This window comes from Pinus tabuliformis, chromosome 9 (genome assembly GCF_031772625.1).
Source record: "Pinus tabuliformis cultivar Carrire ecotype Pingquan chromosome 9, CPIR1, whole genome shotgun sequence".
Classification (NCBI taxonomy): Eukaryota; Viridiplantae; Streptophyta; class Pinopsida; order Pinales; family Pinaceae; genus Pinus; species Pinus tabuliformis.
The window spans coordinates 825,550,632-825,571,641 of record NC_142307.1 but is presented as its reverse complement, the minus strand read 5'-3'; positions in this window follow the sequence as shown (position 1 = coordinate 825,571,641).

The following is a 21,010-nucleotide window of genomic DNA, read 5'->3' as shown; positions in this document are numbered from 1 at the left end:
ACAAGGATGGTTTGAGTGTTTCCTTGATCCAAAACAACCTTTTTTAATGTAGACAATGTTTTCACAATAATATTACTAGGTGATCTCTCCTTATACTACCCATTCGATGGAGGATATGGAAGAAAATATAGACAAACATTTCCTACATACCCTTATGTTTTCATTATGACAAACACCCTCCAAAATTTGGTCTAACTTGAATTTTGGAGCCTATTGTGGATCTTGTGATCATTCGTTCCATAATCACTTTATGGTCGGTTGATAAGTGTCAAAGTCACTTGCTCACACATGCTTAGTCTACAACAAGTTCATGAGCGCACTCTTTTATGCAAGCTTGAAAAGGAAAAGCACAAGTCCATCAAGGCAGTGTCTATGCAAATGTTCCACCTATGTCGACAGTTAGTGCACACTTTCATCAACAGTCCCTCACTTTTTCTTGCGATTGTTCTTCTATTCGGTGAGTTTGTGCAACTGTCACTTTTGCGCACCTTCAATTTCATAAGTGTTTTCATGTTTAATACTATCACTTTTGCTTCTTTTCACTGTAATAAGTGTCTTTTTCATGTTATCTTTGTTCAAGCATGTGTTTTTTTCAATGTCATTCGCATTTTACAAGTGTCATTTGCACTTTCCTCTTACTGTCGCATATGTCATCTTTTGGTGTGGCAAGTGTCACATATCACACAAATGTAGTTTTAGTTTGATTCAAGGGGTAATATTGGTGCTAATGAGTCATACTTATCATCTAGACATGTATCACTCATTCCAAAGTTTAAAGCATTGTCGCACAAGTGTCGTCACTATCGTCGCAAAATGTACCTTTAGTGTCGCACTTGGGGAAAGTCATCGCAATGTCATCGCATTGGGAGGTATTATATTGTTCATGTATTCTAAGTGATCAGTGTTATATTTTCAATTATTCTAAGTGTCTAATCATGCTCATATTTTGTCCTTTTCCACTTTGGCCTTAATGATCTAACACTTAGCCAAATCCAGAAAACTTAGCCTCACTTAGCCTTCCTAAACTACGCATTGTGTAGTCTTAGCCCTCAATCTTAGACTTTACCTCTTAGAACTATGCAATGCAGAGTACATGCCTTCCATAATTGCATGTTATGTAGTATTAATGCTCAGTCCCAATCCTTGAGCTCCAGAATTGCAAAGTATCTACCTTCAATTGGCTTGCTATGTGCACTGCACAGTCTCATGAATAAGCCTTAGAATTGACCCCTTGAACTGAGAAAATTGTACAAGCCCTTTGCCTTTGTCCCTCTAGAAATATGCAGTGGGAAACCTCAAGCCTCAAGCCTTCAACCTGGCCCCTTGAGCCCCTCTATTGTCTAGTTGTTTTTCCCTAACCTACCTAAACTACACACTATGCAGTCTCAAGGCTCATTACTAGCCCCTGACCTCCGGAGCTACGCAATCCTTGAGCTAGTCTTCCAGTCTGACACCTGGTTCTAGCTCAATTGATGGTTGTCATGAAGCATGTTAGACTATGGGTTTATTGGATTGATGGTGTCTCGTCATGAGTGGATTTCAATTGCAGGTATCATTTAATGTCATGACATGATAATGATGAAGGAGATGAAGAAGGAGGCCCTACTAGAGGACACCTTTATAGATGCAAAGTCAAGTTGATCAATCAAGCTAAGAAAAAGGGACACCACATTATGACAACAGATAGAAATCAAGACCACATTGAAGACTCCCTAATTTCAAGCCATATGAAGGAGGAAGAAGAAGAGAATGCACCATCTCTCAAGAAGACTCAAAGATAGTAGAAACAAGAATGGATTGACATTGTCATGTCATCATGCAGTCTTTGTCATCAATGTCTTGTCACATCTTATCAAAGTTCCATGTCATCACTTGCCACATCACTTGTGGATTATGTAATTTTAATGTAAAGTGGAAGTCCAAGAGCCATGTATAGAATGTGAAAAGTCATGAAGGAGTTGAAAGGTCATAGAGAATTCAAACAATAATGAGGGTAGTCCAAGAGTCACAAGGGAGGTGAATAGTCACCCAATTTGTTATATATACACCCTCATAGCTCATGTAAAGGAATTTTCACCTTGGCTCCTCCTACCAGGTATTAGAGAGGAAGATAGTTCTTTTGGAGGAGCAAGTGGTTGATTTAATGCTCCACTATTGGAGCTAGTGGTGTTCACTTACTGATGTATCTTAGAAAATTTTCTTAATTTCGAAGCTCATTAAGCCATCACACTTTCATGCATACGTCGTAAATATTGTAAGACTATTCTTTGAATGTTTGCGATGTATGTTGTTTTCATTTGTACTAAGGAAATTGAACTATTTCAGTGAATTTGGTACTTATCTTGTTGAAGGTGTATTGTATGTGTTTTGAACATATGTGTAAAATTATGTTGATACAAATCAACAATTCATATGTATATGCTCGGGTGTCTTTACTAGATTATTATTATTACCCCTCCTTCAAAGGCTCACTTTTTCCCCCCTTTCAGTGAAAAAACCTCGATACATTTTGTAGCTGAACATTTCACAATGCATTCCCACTTGTTCATACGAAAGTACCAGTCCTTTACTCTCTTATGCTGACCATTGTAGCCAAGGAAATCCTCTACAAACATATGGTAGTCGGGCCTTATTTCTGGAATAGCTCCCACATCAAATGGTGCAAAGTATAATTGGGACTTTTCATCTGGGATACCCTCTTGGTTGACGGATTTCCAACCCCTTCAACACCTTCATCATAGACATAGTCTTTAAAGGTGGGAGAGTAAGAAGAAGTTTTTCCTAATCATAATGATGGGTCTTAGTTAATTTTATATGTTTATCAAAGCTATATCTTATGTTGAAAGAGGGGTGGGTTTACTCTTCAAGCCTAGGCTCAAGATCCTCCACCAACATCTTAGGCTTTTCATCCAATAACACTTCTTCCAACTCATATAATGCCTGGTAACCTTTCATAACCAAATTATGTGACCCTAACATGTAGTAATTATCAATCTTCGAATAGAATCTTCATATATTAACCTAGTTTTTGAGTGGTCCCTCTAACAAGCCCCATTGTAAGATGAGGTCATATTTGAAAGAGGGTTTTAGGTTGTGTCCTATCTTAACTACATTATTATTGGAACCATCATTTAGAAAGTCAACAAATATCTCCTCCTCGTGCATCACATTGTTTGAACAATCAAACTCTTCCTCATAGCTATCCATGTTATGGAAAGGCTTACTTCCAAACTTGCAAATTCATGATTTCACCAACTATGAGATTCCTACTAATCTGGTCACTATTACATAATGCTTGAACCGCTTTTTAGTCTACGACATCATGTTCTCAAATAGGTAGGTATTTATATATCCATGCCTTGGAAATTATGAATGAAATAGTGTATTCATATAATCTTAGGTTTGGTATTGTTGTAATAAAAATTCTAAAAATTTACATTTGTCACTAAAAGAATAAGTTCTTAGAAACTATTGGTCAAATTCCAACCCATGGTATGAACAAAATTTTCCCTAGAATCCTGTAGTTTTGAGATTTATTTCTTCTAAAAGTTTACAATAAGTTTTACCTTAATCCCTTGAGCCATAGTTCATTCATTAGAGTTTATCATTAGTATTCTAGGTTGCATTATAAGTGTATTTGAAAATAATTTTAGAGTTCCCAAAGCCACTCCCAACTTTCATGCATCTTTTCTATCTAAAATGGAATGGTGGCACGCAATGCTACTATTACTTGGTTGGCGTGCCACCTTCATGATATTTCACCATGATTGCAATTCTAAGAAGAATATAACATAACATAACATTGCCATTTTTTTTCTCAAGAGAGTCAAAGAATTTATAGGATTGTTAGGATATGTGTCATATTATGTAGGATCTAGTAGATAAACTCAATCATGAATTTTAAATTTAGAAAGCTCCTCCTTTTAATATTACTCAATATTTCATTTTGATTTCATCAGAAATTTTTGGGAAGGTGATGGCGAAAGTGGTGATTAGGGTTTGCAGCATGGCCTCTCTGGTTTGCGCCGGCTCAGCCACTCAGAGAGTTGGCCACCTCCTGCTCTTGAACCAGATCGGAGACTGGAATCTGCACGATTGCATGCTCCTGCACAGGGATATCCATGGAAGAGATGACGTCGTCGTCTGGGCGGCTACACTACCTGAAAAAAATGCATCAGACGGTATTGGAGCCGCTGCCTTCACAGCTGCTCGCTATGCTACAAAGACTCACCTTGGAGGTTCTACAGATCTCACCTCAGCAGAAAGCCATCAGCGGATCTGCCTCTCGAACCTGCCAAATCGGCTTGCAGAGACGCCAACGCTAGCCATTCTCATCGACTGGGTAGCAGACTTGGATCTGCAGGCTGCAAGCCCATGCATGCCCATGCACAAGGCTCCCCTTGGCACAGATGATGTCGCCATCTGTGTGGCTGTTTTCCTGGCTAATGTTCCAGATGGTCCTAATGCCGCTGCTTTTAGAGTTGCTCACAATGTAAATAGGAGCAGCCCTGAAGTTCCCTCAGATCTCTTCTCTGCCGTATGTATGCAGTGGATCGGCTTCCCGAACCCGCTTGATAGGCCTGTAAAGGCACCAAGGAAGGCAATACACATCGACTGCATATGTGCCCCTCGTCCAGCTCTGGTCAATGCTCAAAGACTGGTGAATCTGGACATGGATCTGTCTGCTATTTGTTGGAAGCAGTTTCCTTTCTTGAACCAGCCAGATCTGCCTGAAGAAACACATGCATTTCAGATCCAAGTCAAACTCTCGGGCAAGACGATGATGCAATGGGTACGCGCAACAGATCTTGTGCAGGATCTTTTGCAAAAACTCGAACGTCGGCTGGGGATCCCCTCCTCTTACCTCAGATTGCTATATAAGGGTAAGCAACTTATGAATCCCCTTCCTCTCTCCTTTTACAGCATACATAAGGACGCTTCTATTGTGGCTACCTTTCGTTTAAGAGGTGGTTCCATTGGGCAGACCTCCTCTGCCCCTTCTTTCTCTTATAAAGATGCAGTCCGCAAAGACGCTGCCCACCCACAGTCCTCTTCAAAAGTAGCCCAACCAACTGTGGCTCCAAAGCCATTTTTGGTAGACAAATCAGAGGAAATTCCTTCCATCAATTTCTCTCATCCTGAGATTGACGATCGCTACCAGATATTTGCAGAATCCGCACTCATATGCAAATTTAATGGGCTCTGGCCTCACACATCAGATCTATACCAATGGATCCATACCAATTGGACTAAAAAAAGAAAGATCTACTTATGTTCAAAAGGATTCTTCATTGTGTTTTTTTACTTAAATGAAGATTACCAGAAGGCCTTAACAGGAGGCCCTTGGTTCTGGGGTTCGGCTAGGCTTTTTCTCACCCCTTGGTTTTCAGACTTCAACCCTTCTACAGTTGTCATCACCAAGCTTCCCATTTGGGTCAGGCTCCCGAATCTTCCGGCACATCTATGGCATATTTCTGTCTTCTTAGCCATTGGAGACACTTTAGGATGCTACCTGGCTACAGATTCTTCAAGAAAGGAAAATGGACTCTACACCTACGGCAAAATTTGTGCAGAAATAGATATCAACAAAGGATTGTCGGATCAGATCAATCTCAAGATTGGAGATTTCCACTGGACACAAACCTTGGATTATGAGAATACAGCCTTCCGTTGCCGCCATTGTCATCAAACGGGGCACCTCCAGAGTACATGTACCCAGTTCCTTCACAAAAAGAAGAATCTAAAACGCAAACCCAAATCCAAGAGCTAGAATCCTTGTGTGTCACCCCCTCCTATGGATGACACAGATTCCTCTAGTTCAGATGAGGAGGAAATTGAAGCAGATGGGAAGAATGATGAGATTCCGCTGGACACTCCCTCGGTCGATCCGGAAGTCCCCTCTGCCCCTCAGATCTCTCAGAAATGTTCTCATATATCTTTGTCCTCAGACTCTGATAAGGATATTCCGCCGCCAGAGCAGAATAGTCTACAACTTGTTATGGCTCAGCCAAACTCCACTGGATGGGTCAAAGTAAGCAAGAAAAAAGGCAAAAAATGTCGTGTGGCAGTAACTACCCTCTCGGGGTAGATATCTCTGCTTAGTTCTAGCTTTTTGTATTCCCGTGTTTTCTATGGCCCTTTCCTTGATTGTCTCTAAGGAGCGAGGTAGATAGCCTATCACCTACGACTCCCATGCTTTTTTGCTTCACTTGCATGCAAGCTTGATTGTACTATACATTTCTTATCTTAATAGATTTAGTCTTATTCAAAAAAAAAAAAAATACTCAATATTTAGAATATTTAATAACTTATAATTGAGCTTCCAAATGATCTTGGAGAATGTAACACACCCCCTTGTCTAACTAGAGGTGGTTACTATGGTAACCCGACCCTAAAAGTGCAGTTATGAGAATGGGGTAAAAAAATGATTAAATATAAGAGAACTATGATGCAAGTTATACTTTCTTTCCTCAATGCAACATTGTGTCTTTATGGGTTTGAGTATGGGTATTATCCATAAAACCTGGGACTTTTACCATTTATCCTCGTCCATGTTGACCAAAGACAGATTCTAATTACATAACTACAAATCATAATCAATGTTGAAAAAGATGTCTCTAAAACAAATATCCATAAAAGGAATAGTACCATATATGCTCTGTTGAGCATTCCATTTGTATTTGATATTATGAATATGGTTCTGACTTTGTAACTAGTCATTCAGAGCACTATAGAAAACTTAGTCTATGAGATTAACTTGACACATTCACTTTTCTCATTGTAGTCTCTTAGAATTGTCAGAAAAATTATTTAACGGAATTTTTATGTTTATCTTATTATATTCCCGAATAACAACGAGCATAGATGGGTTTTTTCACATTTATTTAAAAAACCTACATTAATATAGCAATCTGGTAAAATATATCATGTTCTTTAACCAACTCTATAGAGGTTTTGCCCATTGGAATAACTTGGGGTTTTAAGACTACAAGTTTGGTGGTATTTATGGGGAAATACATATTATACCTCTTGTTGATCTATAGATGGTGGACCTATGGCCTATTCATCTCATCAACATGGATGCTTACTACAAAATAAATCATAATGTTTATGCAATTTTCAACAAACTGAGTTTAGGTTTCTTGTGCTCTATTTAGATTGGTTTCAAAGTTGGTGTGTTTGTTTGTAATGTTGAGATCATGTCCAGTAGAAAATTCAATTGCACTCTTTCCCTATAGCTTTGTGCTCAATACAACCAAGCTCAAAAAATAATCAACAACACTTTGTTATACCAGCAAAATAGCATACTCTAACTTTTAAATATGCAACTTGGCCCTCTATAGTTTTTTTTTATGCCAAGAAAAAGGCAAGCCAGGACTGATTTCTTACTACTCATGCTATCTACATAAAAAAAATAGTAAACATATCGCTCCAACAACAACTAATCACTCTCAGAGTCTTGCGGATGAATTACTTCACTGTGGGATGGTAATATCTGGCTAAAATAGAACTAAGAGATGGTTGTAGAAGGCATACCCTTTTCTCTACAAAGAAGATACAATATAACTAACTATTGTAACTATAGCCCAATTCCTCCAACAAGATTTTTTATTTGGTGTTGTTGGTAGATGTCAAAGCCCATGGGTTTGTACTAGTCAAAGGGGTTGATGACACCACTACACAGTCCTCTCACATACATGATTAAGCCATGAACCATTCAATGCTTAGTTGAAAACACAGATGAGTCTATGCCCAGACGTAAAAGGTTGTAGCCTAGGTCTACATAGAAAGAATCACCAGTGAATAAATGAAACATTGTAATTACTACACATCAAGGCAATCCAAAATGGATTTGGAATTAGGATTGTTGTCATTTTTGTGATTCAGTGATCAATAGAATTAACAAACATGAGAGATGCCACCGGTGAACTGAAGCAAGCATACAGAAATTGAATCACAGTAATGGGTGTTGTGGGAATTAATTAATTAAATGAGAACTAAGCATGCAAACAAAGAACCCTAAAAATGTAGCAATTACATAGAAAAACACAATCACAGGATCAACCATAAAATGAATATCTATGTTGGAAACTCAAATGGGAAAACCGACATAGAATGGTTTTTTTCAACCTTCTTTTTCTCAGCAATATTAGAATTGAAAAGTGTTATCCACAAAATATTTTTCTTATGAGTTGCATCTATCGTTTTATAATACCATCGGTTATATTAGAAATCGATAGTAAATATGAATTACTAGTGAAATATCATTTCCATGTAATCTAGTCAATAAATTATGAGACTATCGATGGTTCCCATTTCTTGATCTCCCTTTGAAGGCCCTACAAGAAGAATCGTTATCCACTTTCCTCAATTTTGTGGAGATTACAAAAGGGGAAACATGAATATAGGAAATATGCATTGTTCCCAACACTCCATATTATATTGCATACATAAGACCGTACACAACATATTATGAATGTGTGTTATATGAGCATGACATACATAAAATCATAAAACTAGTAATAGCATTTCAACATATGTAAGTAGTTGCAACACACTATATGTTCATCATACTAATAGAAACAACAATTCCCTATATAATTAACATGAGAGAAACACTTACCTCAAATGAATATATGCAACTAATTCAAGGGTAGTAACTCACCTCCCAACCATATATGAGTTTCAATCAAAACTCTTGTGCATTTGTAACCCCCGAGCCAGATTTTAGGGCTTTAGAGGACTACTCCAGGGTCCAAAACATTCTACAAATTGGACTAGGGATCCCAAAAATGCTACGCAACAATATCGAGCCCCTCTCTTCTTGTAGAGATCTCTTCAATATCCATTTGATGCACTGCCCACACGGCCTTAAATGGAAGAATATTCTTAACAGTGTTTGAACCACTTCTTTGCCTATGAGTGTTGCCTTAGGGAGGATATAGGGGCCAGTATTTGAATTAGAACGAATAGATAAGGTCTAATGGATGTGTGATCGAAATATTCATGCTCTTCCACTCTCCTTCCTTTCCATTTGGCTCTTTATCTTTTGTCATAAGATGTTCAAACTCTACCTATTAGTAGTTAGTGTCAAATCTAGTCTAAATTATGTGGACCAATAAAAAATGTACCTTCTATCCTTTGTTTCCATATTTATGTGGTGATTGGCCTTGTCATCACTATTTGGTTTTTTTTCATATGTCATCCAAGTCTTGCAAGTCAATCTTCCCAATACCACTTAACATTTTCCCCCCTTTCTTGCCATTTGTCTTGAGTGGCATATCCTCCTCATCCTTGGAATCAGTTGTCAAGTTTGGCTCAGCCCATGTGCCTATATTTTCACCTTTGAAGAGGTTGTAAATATTTTGGTGTTTAATGATCATATACAATATAAAAATAATTGCTTAAAATACACAATACAGCTAATATGCAACTTTATATATACATCTCATTTCAGCTTTTACAATTGAATTTATATGTACAGTGGCTCACCGTGTCTCTCGGTACCATTACTTTATAAATTTAGACATCTACTAATGTCCCATTTTGCAGTCTTTTGGTGCTTTATGTATTCAATCCAATTTGGAATGTTCCCTTTCTCTGGAGTGTTTCTTGCCTGCAATGTCTATCATTACTATCCTTGTGCTCCTTGTTCCTTTAGCAAACATTTATTGGCTCATTATTTCTAGGCACATCCCCACTGTGCTTTTGATTCCAATCAGTTATGCTCATAATGAAATGAGCAATATTTAGCTATATGACTTAGTTAATGGCATATAAACATATTAAGGGGACACCATGACAATCAAGCTCGAAAATAACCATAGGTGAGCCCTTCTAAATCACCATTCCCAATACTAATCCATCTCCAAAATAAATTCCAACCATAATCTGAGTGACTGTCGTAATGTTAGTCTTAATAAAATTCATGTTTGCCTCCAAATAATGACCTAAAGAGTTTCCTATCTCTGTAAAGACTCTGGCAAACCAATATTTGATATGTAAGCTAGGTAGATTTCACCATCGATGAATGTCATCAATTGTTTCAAATTGTGCATTGAAGGAGAGAGGCCAACTTTTTAAACTAAGAAGCATATATTTCCATAATGAAAAAGAAGACAATGCCTTTTCTACATTCCCCCATTGAAAGAAAGGTGAAGGCCAACCATCGTCTTGCAAGAAAAAAGCTCTTTTGGAACATAGCCTAATAATGTTCCCAAACCTTACCACTTAAGGACTTAATGTTGGCTTCATTAAAAATTCATTTGAAGATGCATCCTGCTATTGTATGTTATATTATGTTAATAACCATATTGAGCTTAATATCACTGCAAGGACTAACCTTGTATAAGTACCTTTTAGTTTTATGCATTTTCTTGTCTTCTTCTTAATATTTGGGCCTCATAAGTCCTCAACAATGTGTTCAATTACAAGAATATGTTGATATATTTCATCAGCTAAGTCCTTCGATCCATACTTCATCACATATGGAGGGGACACATAGGGAGATAAGTCAAATGCTGAGGCCTAAATATTAATGAGGGCTTCTACTTGGAATCCAATTCCCTTAACTGAATCATTTCTCAACCCTTCTCAAGAATCTTAGCCTTTTTCTTGGAATCCCCTAGGCTTACAAGGATGGATTGAGTTTTTCTTTGATCCAAAACAACCTCCTTTAATGTAGACAATGTTTTCACAATAACATTACTAGGTGATCTCTCCTTATTATACCCATTCAATGGAGGATATGGATGAAAATATAGACGAACATTTCCTACACAGCCTTATGTTTTTGTTATGACAAACACCCTCCAAAATTTGGTCTAACTTGAATTTTGGAGCCTACTGTGGATCTTGTGATCATTCGTTCCATAATCACTTTATGGTCGTTTGTTGAGTGTCAAAGTCACTTGCTCACACATGCTTATTCTACAACAAGTTTTTGAGCGCACTCTTTTATGCAGGCTTGAATGGGAAAAGCACAAGTCCATCAAGGCAGTGCCTATGTAATGTTCCACCTGTATCAAAAGTTAGTGCACACTTTCATCAACAATCCTTCACTTTTTGTTGTGATTTTCCTCAGACATGATGCTCTCATTAAACTATTGTTATAATACATATATTGAACTAATATTTGATATCTAATTTAAATAGTATACAGTATTGTTGTAAATCAGAATCAATCATCAGAAACTATCACAAGTGAAATCCCTATTAAAAAAAGGTCAAACAATTAATTTATTAATCCAAACCTCTTTTATTTACATTATGAAATATTCTCAAAATTTATTAATCCATATAATTTTCAACTAGGGAAAAATAAATGATCGACAAAAAGATATTGTACACAAATTTCAATATCATTGGTAATTGTGCAACTTTGCACCCAGCATCAATTTGCAATTGAAAACAATATCAGCACTACATTTTTGGCCTTCACACTTTTCCTTCTTAAAAATCCTATCTTTGCATTGGCTTTGGCTTCCACTCGAGATCGATTCAAAGTGGAGAAGTGAGAATTATTTATGCATCTGCTAATCTTCATCTATATAGCTCTTTTCTATGTATTCATGGGCTTACTCTATTTTATTGTATCTAGGGTTTTGTGGTGAAAAAAGTGTTTTACTCGCAATTTGATAATATTTTTAAAAATATACACAATTTTTGTGAGTTGTAATTGGGACTTTTACTCTATTTTCCCATTACAAAGGTTTAGTACATAAATTAAATAGCACATTATTATTTTAATCACTGGTAACAATTTTTGTCACCCATTTAATTTATATAACTATGCTAATTATTATGAGTAATCCTATTTTATTATAACAATAGTGGGATTCTATTGATTCGAACCAACGGGAATTCGATGGAGGTGGGATGTTGATAGAAGGGAGAGAGCACTGAGGAACTAGGGTTTTGAACAGGGGGTGACAAACGCGAGTAGGTAACGATGGAAGGGCTTGGAGGAGGGAGCTCCACTCCCTCCTACAGTAATGTGGTTTCAAACAAAAGTAAAGAGGCGAGTCTGAACAATTTCTTAAATCCACCTGAGGCAGAAACAAAGACCACTGACACTCACAAGCCGGGAAGCATCATTTCCCAAGAAAAGGAAGGGACCCACAAGGAAGCTAGGCGGGAAAAGATTCCTGGTGACACCAGTCAGAGAACTAAGAAAATGTCTGCAACGGGACCATGTAAGCCCAAGGCTAACATTAAACCCCAGGTGGTCTTAAATGATCTGGCCCTACAGGTGCACAGAGAACATATGGCGACTTATGCAGTTATTTGCAAGTTCATGGGCATATGGCCGATCAAAAAAGCGTTGTATACTTGGATAAAAAATAACCGGAAACCAAAGGGAGAAATAAATCTACATCTTGGCTCCAAGTGTTTCTTCACAGTGGTTTTCACTAACCTAGAAGACAAAGATAGAGTTTTCGAAGGAGGACCCTACTTCTATGTTGCTGCAGGACTTTACATGCGACCCTGGGTGATGAACTTTGTTTCGGAGTGAGAAACGTTCACTTCAGTCCCGGTATGGATTAGATTATACTCCTTACCTTTAGACTACTGGCTGTCGGAATCTTTAAAAGCTATAGGTAACAAATTAGGGCATTTCATAAAGATATCAGAGGCGACTCTGCGGAGGAAATATACCTCCTTTGCCCGCATATGTGTCGAGATGGACTTATCGGGAGCACTCCCAGATGAAGTCATCCTGGAAGTTTATGATGAGGAATGGATCCAGGCAATCGACTATGAACATGTACCCTTCAAATGTCATAAATGTCATGAACATGGGCATCTCTTCAGAGACTGCCCACTCATCAAAAGGGAGGAATTCTTAAAAACCAACAAAGGAAAAGACCCAGAAGGCTTCACCAAAGTGGGAGGCAGAGGAAAAGGAGGGGAGAAAGTCCCAAAAGAAATCTAGCGAAAGTAAGATACCAAGTTATAATAGTTTCGATATCTTAGAAGGAGAAGGAGGAGAAATGGAATGCACAAGAAAATTGAAGACTATCAAATAGAAAAGGAAACAGAGGATAACATGGAAATCATACAAGATCACAATGGACAAAAGGAGGACACGCCAAGCATAATGGAACTGGGAAAGGACCTTGAGATGACCCCAAGTGACGGTGGTACGAAGGACCAAGACCTACAGGAGATCCTAGAGATGGAGAACCTAGAACTAGAAAAGTTTCTGAAATAGGGAATCAACACAAGAATAGACTCTCTACCATAAGAGGAGTTTGATAGAGTACAACAACTATTCCTTCAAAGGTCTCACACAAAGGCAGCAAGAGTTAAAGGGAATCATGATAGCCAAGAGAACCGAGGGGTTAAATTTAAAGGAGAAAATAATTGGACACTCCACCAAGAACCCAGGCAATAAAAGAGGACGTAAGAGATAGAATGAACTACTAACAGAGTGTGGAAAACTCATGATTAATTCAGGTAAGATGAAAGATCTCACCAGTTACTCTTTTACAAACCCATCATTATGAAGCTTACAACCTGGAACATTAGAGGACTAGGGAGTAAAAGGAAACAAAGAAATCTCAGTAACAGAATAAAAGAAGAAAAACCAGATATGGTGTTTATTCAGGAAACAAAATGCTCAGTAGACAAAATAAGAGAATTGCACAGAAAATGGCTTATTAAGTACGATTATCTAGAATTCAAAGCAAATAATTCAGCTGGAGGAATTCTTACTCTATGGAATCCTCAGAAATTTGGAATCTTGGATGCTAAGGCATCAAGAAACCACCTTTCAATGGTTATCCAACCATTGGGGGACAAGGATAGCTACTTGATCACAAATGTCTATGGTCCTCAACTTCTGGAAGACAAACTCAGGCTCCTCACCTCTCTGGAAGAGCTGAGAGAGAGACATCCAGCAGTGCCCTGGATTCTGGGAGGGGACTTCAATATGATCAAATCTCTCACAGAGAAAAAAGGAGGAACCAGATCACTTGGTAGAGACTCAATAGCCTTCCAGAACTTCCTTAACAATATGAGACTGGTGGATATGGACACAATAAATGGCATCTTCACATGGAACAACAAGAGAGGAGGAACTTCCCAAGTAGCCTCGAGATTAGACATATTCATAATCTCGAAGGATCTCCTTCTCATCAGCCATAGCATGACTGCTTTCATCCTCCCTTTCAAAGGTTCGGACCACTGGCCCATCCAGCTGGAAGCCTCCTTTATTGGAACCCCGAGGAACAGACCTTTCAGGTTCAAAAATGTCTGGCTTACTCACCCTGATTTCATCACTAACATTGGAAAGTGGTGGGTTGAAGAAATACCCACCCAAGGCACAAAAATGTTCCTCCCACATTAGAGACTCAAACACATCAAGAGAAAGCTCAAAGAATGGAATAACAGTGAGTTTGGAAATATATTCAAAGCCAAGGGAGAAGTGGAAAGAAAACTACAGGAAATTAATCAAATTCTCATCACAGAAGGCTTCACAGAGGAAAAGAAAATGCAAGCGGACTCACTTCAACAAGAATGGGACAAAAGATGCCAACAGGAGGAAATCTTCTGGAGACAGAAATCTAAAGTGCAATGGATTAAGGAAGGGGAGAGAAACACTAGATTCTTTCACAAGTCTACCATGGAACACAGAGATCATAATAGAATCACAAAACTTATAGATCCTCAGGGTACAGAGCAAAACACCCACAAGGAAATGGAAGCGGTTCTGGTCCAACATTTCCAAAGTATAGCAGAGGAGACCATGGAAGACAGATCTCTATTTACTAAAAGTTTTACTCAACACATTCCAAAACTGGTAACCAGAGAAGACAATTATAATCTTAACAGGCCAATAACGGAGGAAGAGGTCAATGAAGCAATCAAAGAGATGCACAATGGGAAAGCTCTAGGCCCTGATGGTTTCAATGTAGACTTCTTCAAAACTTGTTGGGAAATAGTGAAAATCGACATCCTGGAGGTGGTGGAGGACTCGAGAAAATCAAAATTAGTTATGAGAGCGCTTAATGAATCCTTCATAGCCTTAATCCCCAAACAGGAAAAATCCATGACTCCAGATAGATTTAGACCCATAGCTTTATGCAATGTGGTGTACAAAATCATTTCCAAAGTAATTGCTAACAGACTCAAACCCCTTCTTCCAACACTTGTGTCAGAAGAGCAGACTGGTTATGTGGAAGGTAGACAAATTCTCAATAACATCGTTCAAGCTCATGAAGTGGTGCATTCCCTCAGGACCAATAAGCAAGCAGGTATGATAATACATCTAGACATAGCGAAAGCTTATGACAAGCTAAGCTGGTCTTATATAAGGGAAGTTCTTAAAGCATATGGCTTCAACCACAACTGGATAAGATGGGTCATGGATCTCGTCACCACTGCTAGTTGCTCAATTCTTCTTAATGGCTCTCCTTCCAGAACCTTCAAGCCATCAAGAGGCCTCAGACAAGGAGATCCTCTCTCCCCCTTCCTCTTCATTCTCATGATGGAAGGATTGGGCAGAGCGATCATTTTAGCCAAGGAGGAAGGAAGAATCCAGGGACTTAGACTCACTCCGAATGGGGACACATTGACCCATCAACAATTTGTGGATGACACTATGCTGCAGGGCACACCAATAGTCAAGGAAGCCAAAGCTTTCAAACAAATCCTGCATGAGTTCACAATGGCCGCGGGTACTGAGGTAAGCCTCACAAAATCTAAAGTTTTCTTTTTTAATACTGATATTTCAATACAAAGAAATCTCTCCATAATTCTAGGATTTCAAAGAGATCATCTTCCCTTGAAATATCTGGGAATTCCCATCACTGATAAACCACTGAGAAAGGAAATCTGGGAGTCTGTAATCAATAAACTAAAGGATAAAGTTCACGAATGGACAAACAAATCCTTGAATTTAGTTGGCAGGTTAGTTCTCACAAAAGCTATGCTATAAACCATTCCAATCTTCATGTTATCAGCCCTTCCAGCACCAACAGAAGTATTACAGCAAATCAGGAATATTCAAAGAGATTTTCTTTGGGGTAAAGGGGAAGAGAAAAATAAATGGGCTCTGGTAGCATGGGACAAGCTCTGTAAACCCAAAACCCATGGTGGTTTGGGTCTCCATGACCCGGACATTTTAAACAAAGTTTTGGGGGAAAAACTTTGGTGGAGATGGCTAAAGGAAATAAGAAACCCCTGGGCTAAACTTTGGAAACAAAAATATGCAAGGGATTGGCAAGAAACGGACCACATCAGAATGACAGGCCACATCAAAGGTTCCCACATTTGGAACAAGGCGTGGGAAAATAGAGCCTTAGTTCAGAAACACAGTTTCTGGGAGATCAGAAATGGGAAGCTTGCATGGTTTTGGGAGGACAACTGGCAGCAGGAACATAACCTCAGTAGAGAAGGACTGGACATTATCAAAATTGATACCATTAACAAAGGACTGGAAAAAGTAAGTGACTATTGGGATCAATCAAGGGACACTGGTAAATGGAGGATTCAGAAGGTACTATATTACAGTGAAGAAACCCCCTTGAAGACCCAAGCTAAAGTGCTGAAAGATATTCTGGAGAAAAGACAAATTTTGACCTCTACCTCGAATGATCTTCTAAGATGGGGTAAAAACAACGAGGGCATCTTCAACCTCAAAGAAGCCAAAAGAATAGCCATGGGGCTTAACTACCCAAGCCCTGATAAGACATGGAAAGACCTATGGAACAACCCACACTAGACGAAGATCAAACTGTTCAGGTGGCTAGTCTAGCACAAAAATATTTTAACTTGGGAAAATCTCAGAAAGAGAGGTTTTGTTGGGCCATCAAGATGCCAATTATGTGGACAGCAGGAAGAAACTATAGATCACCTTCTCAACCTCTACTCTTTCACCTCCACCTTATGGAATTGGGTAGCTGGTATCTTCAAGCAGACAGACAGGAACGAAAATGACATCACTGACACTTTAAAGAATTGGAGGAAGGACTTCTCGGCGATGAGACAGTAAACACAGCCTGGGCTATCATTCCAGGATTCATGATCTGGGATGTTTGGAAAGAACGTAACAACAGGATCTTCAAAGATAAATCTGGCTCAACTCAAAGCATCATAGCTCAAATCCTAAAACAGCTCAAAGAAACTGTCAATGTCCATCGGAAGCAACCTCCTGAGAAACCCCCGGGTCATCGGGATGCTCACATCCTGGAACTATTGGGACTCCAGTCTCTCGTCCCTCAGGGAACAAGCAAGACAACAAAGAGAATATCAGCTGGAAAGGCTTTCTGGCAACCCCCTCCCAAAGGCTTTTTAAAATTCAATATTGATGGAGCCTCAAAAGGTAACCCTGGGGACGCTGGCTATGGAGGAGTCATAAGAGATGAAGAGGGCAACATAAAAGTCATCTTTCACAGTCATCTGGGGAGGGCCACTAATAATATGGCTGAACTCATGGCCATTGAACAATGCTTAGAGATTCTGATAGAGTTCAATTTACATAATACAATCATCGAGGCTAACTCAGAATTAATAATTAAGTCGGTTAAGTGGCTAGGCACGGGTACTACACCTGACAAAGTCTCGAGACACTGGAGACTTTTGCAGGTCTATTACCGTATTCAATCGCACCTAAGAATTCTCAGAACTCTTAGTTTTGTGCATGTGCGTAGAGATGCCAATAAAGTAGTGGACTGGCTCGCTAATGAAGGGGTGAGATGCACAAAAGACAACAAGTGTTGCTTGTGGGAGTCGGTACCCGCAGGACAACTACGTGAGAGCTGCCACACTCTGGCCCTCACAGACAAGGAGCATTATCAGCACATGCAGGGGAATCTACCAGTTGACCTATAAACAATGGACGATAAGGGTTTGATTGTTAGTCAACCTGAGCTTTGGCACAGTCGGGCCTCGCAGTGGAATACCTCAGGTTGCCTACTCGTGGGTTCTGCAGGCGAGCAGGCAGTCAGAAAAATGGTGATGATCTGCTCTAAACTACGAGGCACAGGTTCAATTGGGTGGCTCAGTCGATTGGATGGTAGCAGTGTAGAGTTATCAGGCGTCAAGTGGTTACCAAGCGTCAAACGGTTCTCAGGCGTCAAGTGGTTATCTGGCGTCAAGCGGTTATCTGGCGACGAGCGGTTATCAGGCATCAAGTGGTTTTTGGGTTATCAGGCGTCAAGCAGTTTCCGGGTTATCGAGCATCCTCAAAACCTGAAGTGGTTTATTAGAAATGTCTCTGATGCCACTCAGCGATCAACACGTGGCTTCCGGAGGAGAGAGAATATCGCCTTCATCGGGTGGGTATTCCTCCGGCTTCTTCTCCGCCCGATATCTCCCTCGACCGTTGGATCTTGCAGATGTAGATTAAGGGCTCTGATTTGTCGAGCTGGTCAGTGGGTCTGGGTACTCCCTCGCGGACCCGAAATCTTTATTTTATAGTCACTATTCACCTCCTCGGATCCGCGCAAAGTTTGTCGGGTTAAGTTGTTTTTGTTCCATTCTACCCCTTGACCGCTTGACCTTGGTCCAAGGTTCGTGTGGTGGTGGCAGACTGTTTTGTTCACGAGTAGTTGACTCTTTCCCCAAAGATTGAAGTGATTGCTAAGTCTTTAGCCCTCTTCCTCTTTGGGTGCGATGTATTTTATGTATCATATTTTGAGTGACAAGATAATAGAAGGACCGACTCTTGCTTTAGCAAAAAAAAGAGTAATCCTATTTTATCATCCACCAAGCTCCCAACTGTCACACTCCTCTAGAATTTCTTGATTGTGCTACATTCTCTTTGTCTTCACCGTTAATTTGATGTTCATAACCCTTGCATTATGCACATTTACATTCTTGCTAAGGAATAATGTTTATAGTACTCTTATTCCTAATTTTTTTGTTCAAATACATAGCATTATGTTGTTTGATTGTGCTACATTCTCTTTGTCTTCACCGTTAATTTGATGTTCATAACCCTTGCATTATGCACGTTTACATTCCTGCTAAGGAATAATGTTTATATTACTCTTATTCCTATTTTTTTGTTCAAATAAATAGCATTTTGTTGTTGTCAACCTTGGTTTATTTCCACAATTTATAATTGGTTGAATTGATGTTTAAATTTTATTTTAATAACCATTAATTATTTGTCACCTTTTATTCCAAAAATATTTGTTTTCAAATTATGAGATATCACTTATTTATTTGACATCACATTTTGTTTGCAGCATCTATTTGGTTAATTTTTATTTTACAAAAATAATTTATTTGGTTAATTTTTATTTAAAAAAATATATTTATATTTTCAAAGCAAGTTAACTGAAGTGAAGAGATATATCACTTTTTTATTCAGCATTAGTTTTTTTCTTAGTTTATTTATCCATTAACAATTATAACATTTATAATATACAAATTTATTATTTAAAAGATTTAAATTATTTTATTTCAACTTTTTAATTTATCATTTAAAACATAAATATTTTATATGAAAAAAATAAATGAGTGGTAAATTTTTAATATATTTTATCTATAAATTTTGTTATATTAACTTTTTTCTTTTCTTTTTTCAGAATGTAATATTTATAAATAAATCATAATATTAAAATCTTATTCCATGGACTTACTAAGTGCAATTTACAAAACTTTCATGATCATTTCAATTTTCAGTGTAATATACTTTGATTCATATATTTTATTAATATATTTTTAACTATATGCTATATTTTATTAATATATTTTCATATATATATATTATATTTTATTAATGTATTTTATTTTATTTTCGTATCAGCATTATTTTTTGTTTGGAGTTTTTGGTTTGAATTTGAGGAAATAATTTTTGGTAAGTTTTTGTTATTTAAAATATGTTTTTGAATGCATCAATTACTAGGGTGTAAATTTGATGGGCACTCCCACCTGTCAAGTAAATTCTTGATCATGGGTTTCCTTTTAAAAGTGTCCTGCACATGGCTTTTGATTTTTATTTTTACCCATCATTTAAACATCATGTATTATTTGTTTTTGTTAGTAAGATCAATAGTAGGGACTTAACTTCCATGGAATATTCTAGAATGTTGATAATAGTATACACAAATCAATGGTTGAGATTTATCTCAAAAGTAGTTATGCTCTTTTAACCATTTTAATTAAATTGATTAATTAAAAAAATGTCATATGAAGTGAGTTGTGATTTTTGGGACATGTGGTATTGATAAGGCATGGTATTGTCCAATGGGATTGTAACAAAGCCTATTTATAGATTAAGATTCTCCAATGTAAAGTGGAGGTAAATCTCCATGATTAAGAATCTTATTCCATGCTTTTTTAAATGTATGTATGTTTAACTTATATATTAATTATTTTTATAAATAATAATAATATTTAAAATAATGATAATTTGTTTAGTTTTTATTATTTTTTACTTCTAGCAACATGAGATGCATATGAAGTAATTGTTTTGATTCTTATTATGGATTGTTGCAAATATGCTTTTACCATCCATCTCTCTCTCTCTCTCTCTCCCTTGCATGATCTCTCTCTCACCTTCTCTCCCCACTCTCTCCCAACTCATCTCTATCTCACCATACTTCCCCTTCAATTTGTCTCCCCATCTGATCCCTCTCCTTCTCTTTATCCCCCCACCTCTACCTCTCTCTCATCCCTCCCTCACTCTATCCTTTTCTCTCAATCCTTCCGTCCCTCTCTCCACCCCTCTTCTACATGTTCTCGATATCTTTCTCTCCACACCCTTTCTCTCAGTCTCCCCTTCTTATTCTCTCTCTCTATCTCCCATGCCCTATCTCTCAAACCATCCCTATTTTCCCCATATCTCTCTCTCCCTCTCTCTCAAGCCCTCCCTATTTTCCCATCACTCCCTCTCTCTTCCTCTCCCTCTCTCCCACTTCTCCATGTCCTCCTTTGTCTCGCACTCTATCATTCTCTTCCAAAATCTCTCTCTCCCCTCCCTCTCTCTCTCTCATGCTCCCTTTTTTTCTCTACACCATCATGCTCCCTCTCTCTCCCCCCATTCTCTCCCTCCCTC